The sequence below is a fragment of the Danio rerio genome, chromosome 22 (assembly GCF_052040795.2).
Source record: "Danio rerio strain M-AB ecotype USA chromosome 22, GRCz13ab, whole genome shotgun sequence".
In the NCBI taxonomy this organism is placed as follows: domain Eukaryota; kingdom Metazoa; phylum Chordata; class Actinopteri; order Cypriniformes; family Danionidae; genus Danio; species Danio rerio.
In genome coordinates, this window is record NC_141042.1 from 29,214,650 (window position 1) to 29,224,417 (window position 9,768).

The following is a 9,768-nucleotide window of genomic DNA, read 5'->3' on the forward strand; positions in this document are numbered from 1 at the left end:
ACACAGTCAGAGACATAGATTTTCACTTGCAACTTGCTTAAACATGTTTAACAGTTTATGAAATGTCTAAAACAAATAGAATGATGCATTTTAGTGGCTGGATCTGGTTTTATCACATTCTGTATTGAACGTTGAAAATGAGCTTTTATCAGCCAGCAGAGGTCAAAATAAGCAGTAATGCAAACTCAGTCAGAGACATAGATTTTCACTTGCAACTTTCTTAAACATATTTTACAGTGCAAGAAATGTTGTCTAAAACAAAAAGAAAATGCTTTTTAGTGGCTGGATCTGTTTTTATAACATTCTGTTTTGGACGTTGAAAATGAGCTTTTCTCAGCCAGCAGAGGTCAAAATAAGCAGTAATGCAAACTCAGTCAGAGACATAGATTTTCACTTGCAACTTTCTTAAACATATTTACCAGTGCATGAAATGTTGTCTAAAACAAAAAGAATGATGCATTTTAGTGGCTGGATCTGGTTTTATCACATTCTGTATTGTACGTTGAAAATGAGCTTTTCTCAGCCAGCAGAGGTCAAAATAAGCAGTTATGCAAAATCAGTCAGAGACATAGATTTTCACTTGCAACTTGCTTTAACATGTTTAACAGTGCATAAAAAGTTGTCTAAAACAAAAAGAATGATGCATTTTAGTGGCTGGATCTGGTTTTATCACATTCTGTATTTGACGTTGAAAATGAGCTTTTATCAGCCAGCAGAGGTCAAAATAAGCAGTAATGCAAACTCAGTCAGAGACATAGATTTTCAATTGCAACTTTCTTAAACATATTTAACAGTGCAAGAAATGTTGTCTAAAACAAAAAGAAAATGCTTTTTAGTGGCTGGATCTGTTTTTATCACATTCTGTTTTGGACGTTGAAAATGAGCTTTTCTCAGCCAGCAGAGGTCAAAATAAGCAGTAATGCAAACTCAGTCAGAGACATAGATTTTCACTTGCAACTTGCTTTAACATGTTTAACAGTGCATGAAATGTTGTCTAAAACAAAAAGAATGATGCATTTTAGTGGCTGGATCTGGTTTAACACATTCTGTATTTGACGTTGAAAATGAGCTTTTCTCAGCCAGCAGAGGTCAAAATAAGCAGTAATGCAAACTCTGTCAGAGACATAGATTTTCACTTGCAACTTTCTTAAACATATTTAACAGTGCATGAAATGTTGTCTAAAATAAAAAGAATGATGCATTTTAGTGGCTGGATCTGGTTTTATCACATTCTGTATTGGACGATGAAAATGAGCTTTTCTCAGCCAGCGGAGGTCAAAATAAGCAGTTATGCAAACTCAGTCAGAGACATAGATTTTCACTTGCAACTTGCTTTAACATGTTTAACAGTGCATAAAAAGTTGTCTAAAACAAAAAGAATGATGCATTTTAGTGGCTGGATCTGGTTTTATCACATTCTGTATTTGACGTTGAAAATGACCTTTTCTCAGCCAGCAGAGGTCAAAATAAGCAGTAATGCAAACTCAGTCAGAGACATAGATTTTCACTTGCAACTTTCCTAAACATATTTAACAGTGCATGAAATGTTGTCTAAAATAAAAAGAATGATGCAGTTTAGTGGCTGGATCGGGTTTTATCACATTCTGTATTGGACGTTGAAAATGAGCTTTTCTCAGCCAGCAGAGGTCAAAATAAGCAGTTATGCAAACTCAGTCAGAGACATAGATTTTCACTTGCAACTTGCTTTAACATGTTTAACAGTGCATAAAAAGTTGTCTAAAACAAAAAGAATGATGCATTTTAGTGGCTGGATCTGGTTTTATCACATTCTGTATTTGACGTTGAAAATGAGCTTTTCTCAGCCAGCAGAGGTCAAAATAAGCAGTAATGCAAACTCAGTCAGAGACATAGATTTTCACTTGCAACTTTCCTAAACATATTTAACAGTGCATGAAATGTTGTCTAAAATAAAAAGAATGATGCAGTTTAGTGGCTGGATCGGTTTTTATCACATTCTGTATTGGACGTTGAAAATGAGCTTTTCTCAGCCAGCAGAGGTCAAAATAAGCAGTTATGCAAACTCAGTCAGAGACATAGATTTTCACTTGCAACTTGCTTTAACATGTTTAACAGTGCATAAAAAGTTGTCTAAAACAAAAAGAATGATGCATTTTAGTGGCTGGATCTGGTTTTATCACATTCTGTATTGGACGTTGAAAATGAGCTTTTCTCAGCCAGCAGAGGTCAAAATAAGCAGTAATGCAAACTCAGTCAGAGACATAGATTTTCACTTGCAACTTTCTTAAACATATTTAACAGTGCAAGAAATATTGTCTAAAACAAAAAGAAAATTATTTTAAGTGGCTGGATCTGTTTTTATCACTTTCTGAATTGAACGTTGAAAATGAGCTTTTCTCAGCCAGCAGAGGTCAAAATAAGCAGTAATGCAAACTCAGTCAGAGACATAGATTTTCACTTGCAACTTGCTTTGACATGTTTAACAGTGCATGGAATGTTGTCTAAAACAAAAAGAATGATGCATTTTAGTTGCTGGATCTGGTTTTATCACATTCTGTATTGGACGTTGAAAATGAGCTTTTCTCAGCCAGCAGAGGTCAAAATAAGCAGTAATGCAAACTCAGTCAGAGACATAGATTTTCACTTGCAACTTGCTTTAACATGTTTAACAGTGCATGAAATGTTGTCTAAAACAAATAGAATGATGCATTTTAGTGGCTGGATCTGGTTTTATCACATTCTGTATTGGACTTTAAAAATGAGCTTTTCTCAGCCAGCAGAGGTCAAAATAAGCAGTAATGCAAACTCAGTCAGAGACATAGATTTTCTCTTGCAACTTTCTTAAACATATTTAACAGTGCATGAAATGTTGTCTAAAACAAAAAGAAAATGCTTTTTAATGGCTGGATCTGTTTTTATCACTTTCTGAATTGAACTTTGAAAATGAGCTTTTCTCAGCCAGCAGAGGTCAAAATAAGCAGTAATGCAAACACAGTCAGAGACAAAGATTTTCACTTGCAACTTGCTTAAACATGTTTAACAGTTCATGAAATGTTGTTTAAAACAAATAGAATGATGCATTTTAGTGGCTGGATCTGGTTTTATCACATTCTGTATTGAACGTTGAAAATGAGCTTTTCTCAGCCAGCAGAGGTCAAAATAAGCAGTAATGCAAACTCAGTCAGAGACATAGATTTTCACTTGCAACTTGCTTTAACATGTTTAACAGTGCATGAAATGTTGTCTAAAACAAAAAGAATGATGCATTTTAGTGGCTGGATCTGGTTTTATCACATTCTGTATTGGACGTTAAAAATGAGCTTTTCTCAGCCAGCAGAGGTCAAACTAAGCAGTAATGCAAACTCAGTCAGAGACATAGATTTTCTCTTGCAACTTTCTTAAACATATTTAACAGTGCATGAAATGTTGTCTAAAACAAAAAGAAAATGCTTTTTAGTGGCTGGATCTGTTTTTATCACTTTCTGAATTGAACGTTGAAAATGAGCTTTTCTCAGCCAGCAGAGGTCAAAATAAGCAGTAATGCAAACACAGTCAGAGACAAAGATTTTCACTTGCAACTTGCTTAAACATGTTTAACAGTTCATGAAATGTTGTTTAAAACAAATAGAATGATGCATTTTAGTGGCTGGATCTGGTTTTATCACATTCTGTATTGAACGTTGAAAATGAGCTTTTCTCAGCCAGCAGAGGTCAAAATAAGCAGTAATGCAAACTCAGTCAGAGACATAGATTTTCACTTGCAACTTGCTTTAACATGTTTAACAGTGCATGAAATGTTGTCTAAAACAAAAAGAATGATGCATTTTAGTGGCTGGATCTGGTTTTATCACATTCTGTATTTGATGTTGAAAATGAGCTTTTCTCAGCCAGCAGAGGTCAAAATAAGCAGTAATGCAAACTCAGTCAGAGACATAGATTTTCACTTGCAACTTTTTAAACCAACACGTTCTCACTCCCAACTCGTCATATAATGACGCTTGGTCAGGAACCCTCGGCGTAAGTTATTGACGCACAGGATACCCCTTTAGCGTCACATTTAGACGTGCAGGGATTCCCTATAGAATTTGTACCTGAGCCTGAAGCGTCATAGGGAGACGCTGGAGGCTCGTGTAATTACCAATAGATGTCACTTTTTAAAACCTGATTTACGCCTATTATCGCAGTTTTCTTCTTTTAAAAATATGTCATTTTTATTTTGTTCATGAAAAGCGTCTGTAAACTGGGTCGAAACTACTGTATGAATAAACTTCGGTCCACGTGACATCCCTTCATGGTGAGTTTAACGCCGCTCTGCTATTGGTCAAACTGCATTAGCGGTTAGTTCTCAGATGAGTTCAACTGTCAACATTAAATATTACGTTAATGCTGCATAATCTATTTTTATTGGAGATTAGTTGGTGTTTATAAATATGTTATCATTTACTTTATATTTAATGAGTGAAAATATATTCGGTTGTCCAGTTTAGGTTAACTATAAAACTATACTAGTAATAAAACTTTGATTCATTCATATTATTTATTATTTTTTTACTTTAAAAAATATTACATTTCAAGTACTAAGTTTAAAAATGTTTTCGGCTGATCTTTTTTCATTTTAAATTATTCATTGAAGTTGGGGTCATTGTATGTGGCGATCTATTTTTTACAGTCTATGCTCGCTATCCCAAGGTTCATTGCGATCCCAAGGTTCACTGCGGTTTTCCACAAGGTAAGTAAAAAGTAAACAAATAAAGACGATTTGTTGATAAAGCATGTACTGTAAACTAGCGACGTTATCTAATTACATCAAGTTCATTTATTAAAAGCATATTTTTCTCACATATAACGTTGGTCATGCATAGCTCAGAACAATATATACATTTTAAGATAAGGAACAGTGTTACTAGATTGTTGTTTTCCACAATAGAATTCGTGCAAAATCTATATATAATATGCAGTATGCAACTCTAATAATACAAAAGTATTCGTAATTGTTTCAATATTAAAGAACATCAAGTGTTTCCAAAGGTTTAAAGGCTACATTGTAAAAACAATTTTCTTAAAACACACACACACACACACACACACACACACACACACACACACACACACATATATATATATATATATATATATATATATATATACACTGCAAAAAATGCTTTTCTTGCTTAGATTTTTTCTCTCGTTTCTAGTCTAAATATCTAAAATTTCTTATATCAAGAAGCATTTTTTTGACAAACAAAACATATTGCCTTGATTTGAGAAATAATATGCCAATATTAAGTCAGTTTTTCCTTAAAACAAGCAAAATAATCTGCCAATGGGGTAAGCAAATTAATCTTGTTTTTTCTTTTGACGTAAGATTATTTTGCTTACCTCATTGGCAGATTATTTTGCTTGTTTTAAGGAAAAACTGACTTAATATTGGCATAATATTTCTCAAAACAAGGCAATATGTTTTGCTTGTTTAGAAAATTCTTCTTGATTTAGGAACTTTTAGATATTTGGACTAGAAACAAGACAAAAAATCTAAGTAAGAAAAGCATTTTTTGCAGTGTATATATATATATATATATATATATATATATATAACATAACAAAAGCTCAAGTATAACTTAAGCTGATGTATGTCACAATGAATATCTTACACTATTACAAGTATAATTTGGCCTTAACCAATTTATTTAATAAAAGAAAGAATCTATCATCTCTAAATTGTGGTAAAGAGGCACAACAAGCTGTCTTCTTTGTCCAATATTATGTCAGTCAGGATGGTAATGGTAAAACTCAAGGATTACCTTGCACCTTCCCAGAAATTTACCATTGATCATATGTATTACAAGTGGCTGGATTGTTTTTAACACAAGCAACGTTTTTTAAATCATTATCTTAAACAGATTAAGGCTCATTTTGGACTACACTTACATTACTTTACAACTGCTTAATGCAGTACTGATGTATCTAGTAGTTAGTGGGTTTAACTAATGTCACATCTGTTTTTATTCATTTTAGATGCAGAAACTTTTGACATATGAAATCATCTTTACTAAGGGTAAGGTTTTTGTTCAGAATTAATCATTATTTAAAATCATTGTATTTTCTTTGTTATTATGTACAGATTTTAAAAGAATGTACTTTCTTTTAATAAAGAACTCTTCACAGCACTTCATCTGAACAGTCACAACCTCACAGCGCTGCACAACTGCCCCACTCAGATCAGTGTTGAAGCTGGAACCTCATCTTGTGTACAGCAAAGGCAGAGCTGAAAATTCACTGTTTGTCTTGTATTGTGTGGTAAGTCATAGTTTTATTAATTTTTTAATTTCATTGCAACACTAAGTAGTCCATTCTGTGGCCAATATGATATAAAAGGCCTAAAATGGGACTAACGTGATTATTGTTTTGATTTCTAGATAAGTGCTTATGGGGCTACACATGCAGCTGAAGTTAGCTACATGGAGTAGGACATTTCTTTCAGTATACTCTTAAAGAGATTCACCCAAAAATGAAAATACTGTCATTAATGACTCATCCTTCACTTGTTCCAAATATGTCTGAGTTGCTTTCTTCAGTTAAACACAAATTATATTTTAAAGAAAGATGAAAACCTGCAAAAATTAACTTCCATAGTATTTGTTTTTTCCTACTACGCATGTCAATGTTTTCAGCTTTTCAGCTTTCTTCAAAAACTTCCTTCATGTTCAACACAAAGTAACTTGGAAGTTTTTTTAAAAAAGGTTTACAACCACTTGAGGGAGAGTAAATAGTGAACTATTCCTTTAACCCAATCTAGTTGACTTTACTAGAAAATTGTATAGAAACCCAGTGCCTTAAACCCCTTACATTCTATACAGGGTACAACTTAACAGCCATACTTGAATTAAAATATTACTGTAAGTCCAAGAAGATTGTAAAGGTTCTAGGTTAATTTAAAGAGGGCTGTTTAGTTTCACCTTGTGTAAAAACATAAAGGGTTTAAGGCAACATTTTCCATGCAGTTTTTTTTATAAAGTCAACTAGTTTGAGTTAAGAATGTAATGGGTTTCAGTAAAAGCAGTGAATCATGCAGGCATGAAATTAATGTTTAGCCTTGTAAAACAATAAACTTGTTATAATTTAGAAATATTTTTAGGGTGGAGCACAGTATGCTGTAGTAGTTTTCATATAATTGATGAGTCAAACATGAGATGTGTGTTTTAAATTGCAAGAAGTGAATTAACAATATGTTCATCAAGATTCAAATCTTGCATCTTATATTTTTTAAGGTTTTGGCCCAATAATACCCATATTCGGCTATTTTTAAAAAAAAACTTGCTGGAATTTGTGTCAGCATTCCCTTCAATGAAAACTACAGCAGTGGACATCAGTGGTAATAAAAATGTATGAGAAGGATAATGGTGTTCATAATGAGAAGTGCAGTCACTATCCTGATCTCTGAGTTTGTAGAACTGACAGATCTGCTTGGAATACATGGAAACATGCTGGAAATGTTTAACCTATTATACAGTTAATTCAAGAGTGCCAGGTTTAATTATGCTTTACATATATAAATAAATATCACTGAACTTTCTAAATGAAACCTAACACTCATTCTTTGTTCAGTAATGATATTGTGCACTTTTAATACTTTACAGTGGCAAAACCTGGAATAACACATGGGAGCCCTCCAGGAATTCCTGACACTTTACGCCCAAGTCTCCTCATGCTAACCGGATTGCAATATGACAGTCTAGTCAGCGTAAACACCTGGACTCACCAAGCACACTTTGGTTCTCAGTGTTTTGTACAAATTGTTTTTGCTATTCTTCAGTAAATACTTGAATATGTTTTGAACTTATTCTACTTTTGATGTTTAAGTTCAGAAAGTTGTTATTATAAACATAATTTGCATTGGTCATGAACTTGACTTGTTGTTGTTGTGAAAGCTGTTTATTATAATGGCATTTCCAAAGGCATCATTTGAAAAGATTTTTTGCAGTGCAGTTTTACTTCAGCTTGACATACCAGATGTATGACATGAATAAATATCACAAAATAAATATAATAATGATAATACAAAATATAAATTTCCTTCAATTATAATTGTTTTTAATCATTTATATATGTATGGTAATATATTATTGCATTAAAAACTGTTATAAATATATATATTTTTGGTTTTTGCATGTTTGCGTGATTTTTATTATTTATTTTATTTGTGGAATTATAAATAAATTATAAATGTTTCATTAAAAATGTATTGTGTTTATTTGCATACTCATTTACAATGAACTACTATTTTTACTATTTAATGGGCACTATATTTGTCATTTAAGTTTGACATATATTTATATTTGTATACCTACAGGAAGCAGTGTTTAGTTACAGGAAATGCTGGAAATGTTTTCAAACATGATGCTTTTTTTATTATTTTATTATTCGTTTCAAATTTAGTATACTGCCTATGATCTGGTTTTACTATGATCATTTTGCACATTAGGTTACCCCCACAAAGGAATCTCACGGTAAATATACATTTGTATTTTTAATAAGACAATAAATAACATGTAATATTAATACACATTTTGATATTTAAGTTATATTATAAGGTTATTATAATCTACCTTCAACCGGAAGATTACCAAATAGAGACAAAGTGTGACGTAGATTGCGACATTGTGATTGGACTATAACTTCTAAGCCAAATTAAAAGATCCTTCGTGTTGCTAACTATGTTTTGCTAACTTTGCCACTTTACTAACAGTGTCCTTTATCAATGAGTTATCGCTGTGTTTCAAATAGTTACCGATTAACCAAGATCGTAACCCTAAACTTAACCCTAACTACAGCTTTCAATGAACTACAATTTGTAGCGCCATGTCTTTCCCGTCCCATCTATACAGCGACAAAGGATTGTGGGTAATGTAGTTTAAAGCCTTTTTGTAATAAAATGGAACAAATACTATTTTTAATGAACTAAAGACCATCTGAATAAGGTCATTGTGCATATATTTATGACATATATGAATGCCAGACATAAATTTGTTATTTTACAATGAGTATTTTTTTAAAACAGCTTTTATTGACTTGATCAGTATATATCAGACTATTATATCCAACATTATTTATTGAACATAGCATAGATAATAGTCTTGCTGATATTCTCTCACTCATTTCTCGTTTGAAATGTGAATACTTTTTCCTTTTCTACGGGGCTCTACTCATCCCCTTTGAGTAAAAGGGCAGTTAACATATGTAGATGTATTATCTTCAACATGGACAAGAAATAGTATTGTCACGTACAGTTGTGGTAAAAAAAAAAAAAGCTGTAAAAATAAGCTAAACCGTAGTATCCTCTTTAATCACAAGTTATTAGCAATAGTGATCTATGTTCATCACAAATATTATGAGTTCAGAATAAAATGTGTGGATGTAATTCTGTAAGTGTGTTTCATTAATGGTCATCATGTGATGTTTAATTGTTTTCACTTTATTTGAAATATGGATAAAAGCTCTTAAAATATGTTAATGTTTCTAAATATAACCTTTTTAAAGACATGTATTTGTTTGAAAACCATTCTTTATCTGATTATTTTTACTTTCTAAATCTTCAACTGTTTGTGTAACAGTTTGATGACAATGGATGAACTTTGTGTTAAATAATGATTCCACATCATGTCTTTGTCCTGCATGTGGGTTAATTTGTTAATTATTTTCTTTATGATCAAATGATTTTAAGATTTGCTGCATTGTAAGAATCATGAAAATAGTGAGAAATGAGGTAACAATGACGATAAGATATCCTTT

The 9,768-nt window shown here is 32.2% G+C and overlaps 1 long non-coding RNA gene across 1 annotated transcript; it reads left to right on the forward strand.

Annotated features, from left to right (window-relative positions):
* Positions 1-4,665: 4,665 nt before the first annotated feature.
* LOC147838562 (uncharacterized) lies at positions 4,666-8,147 on the forward strand. The gene is made up of 4 exons (XR_015522207.1): positions 4,666-4,708; positions 5,995-6,034; positions 6,133-6,276; positions 7,617-8,147. It is a non-coding gene; the product is annotated as an uncharacterized LOC147838562 (long non-coding RNA).
* The last annotated feature ends 1,621 nt before the right edge of the window (positions 8,148-9,768 follow it).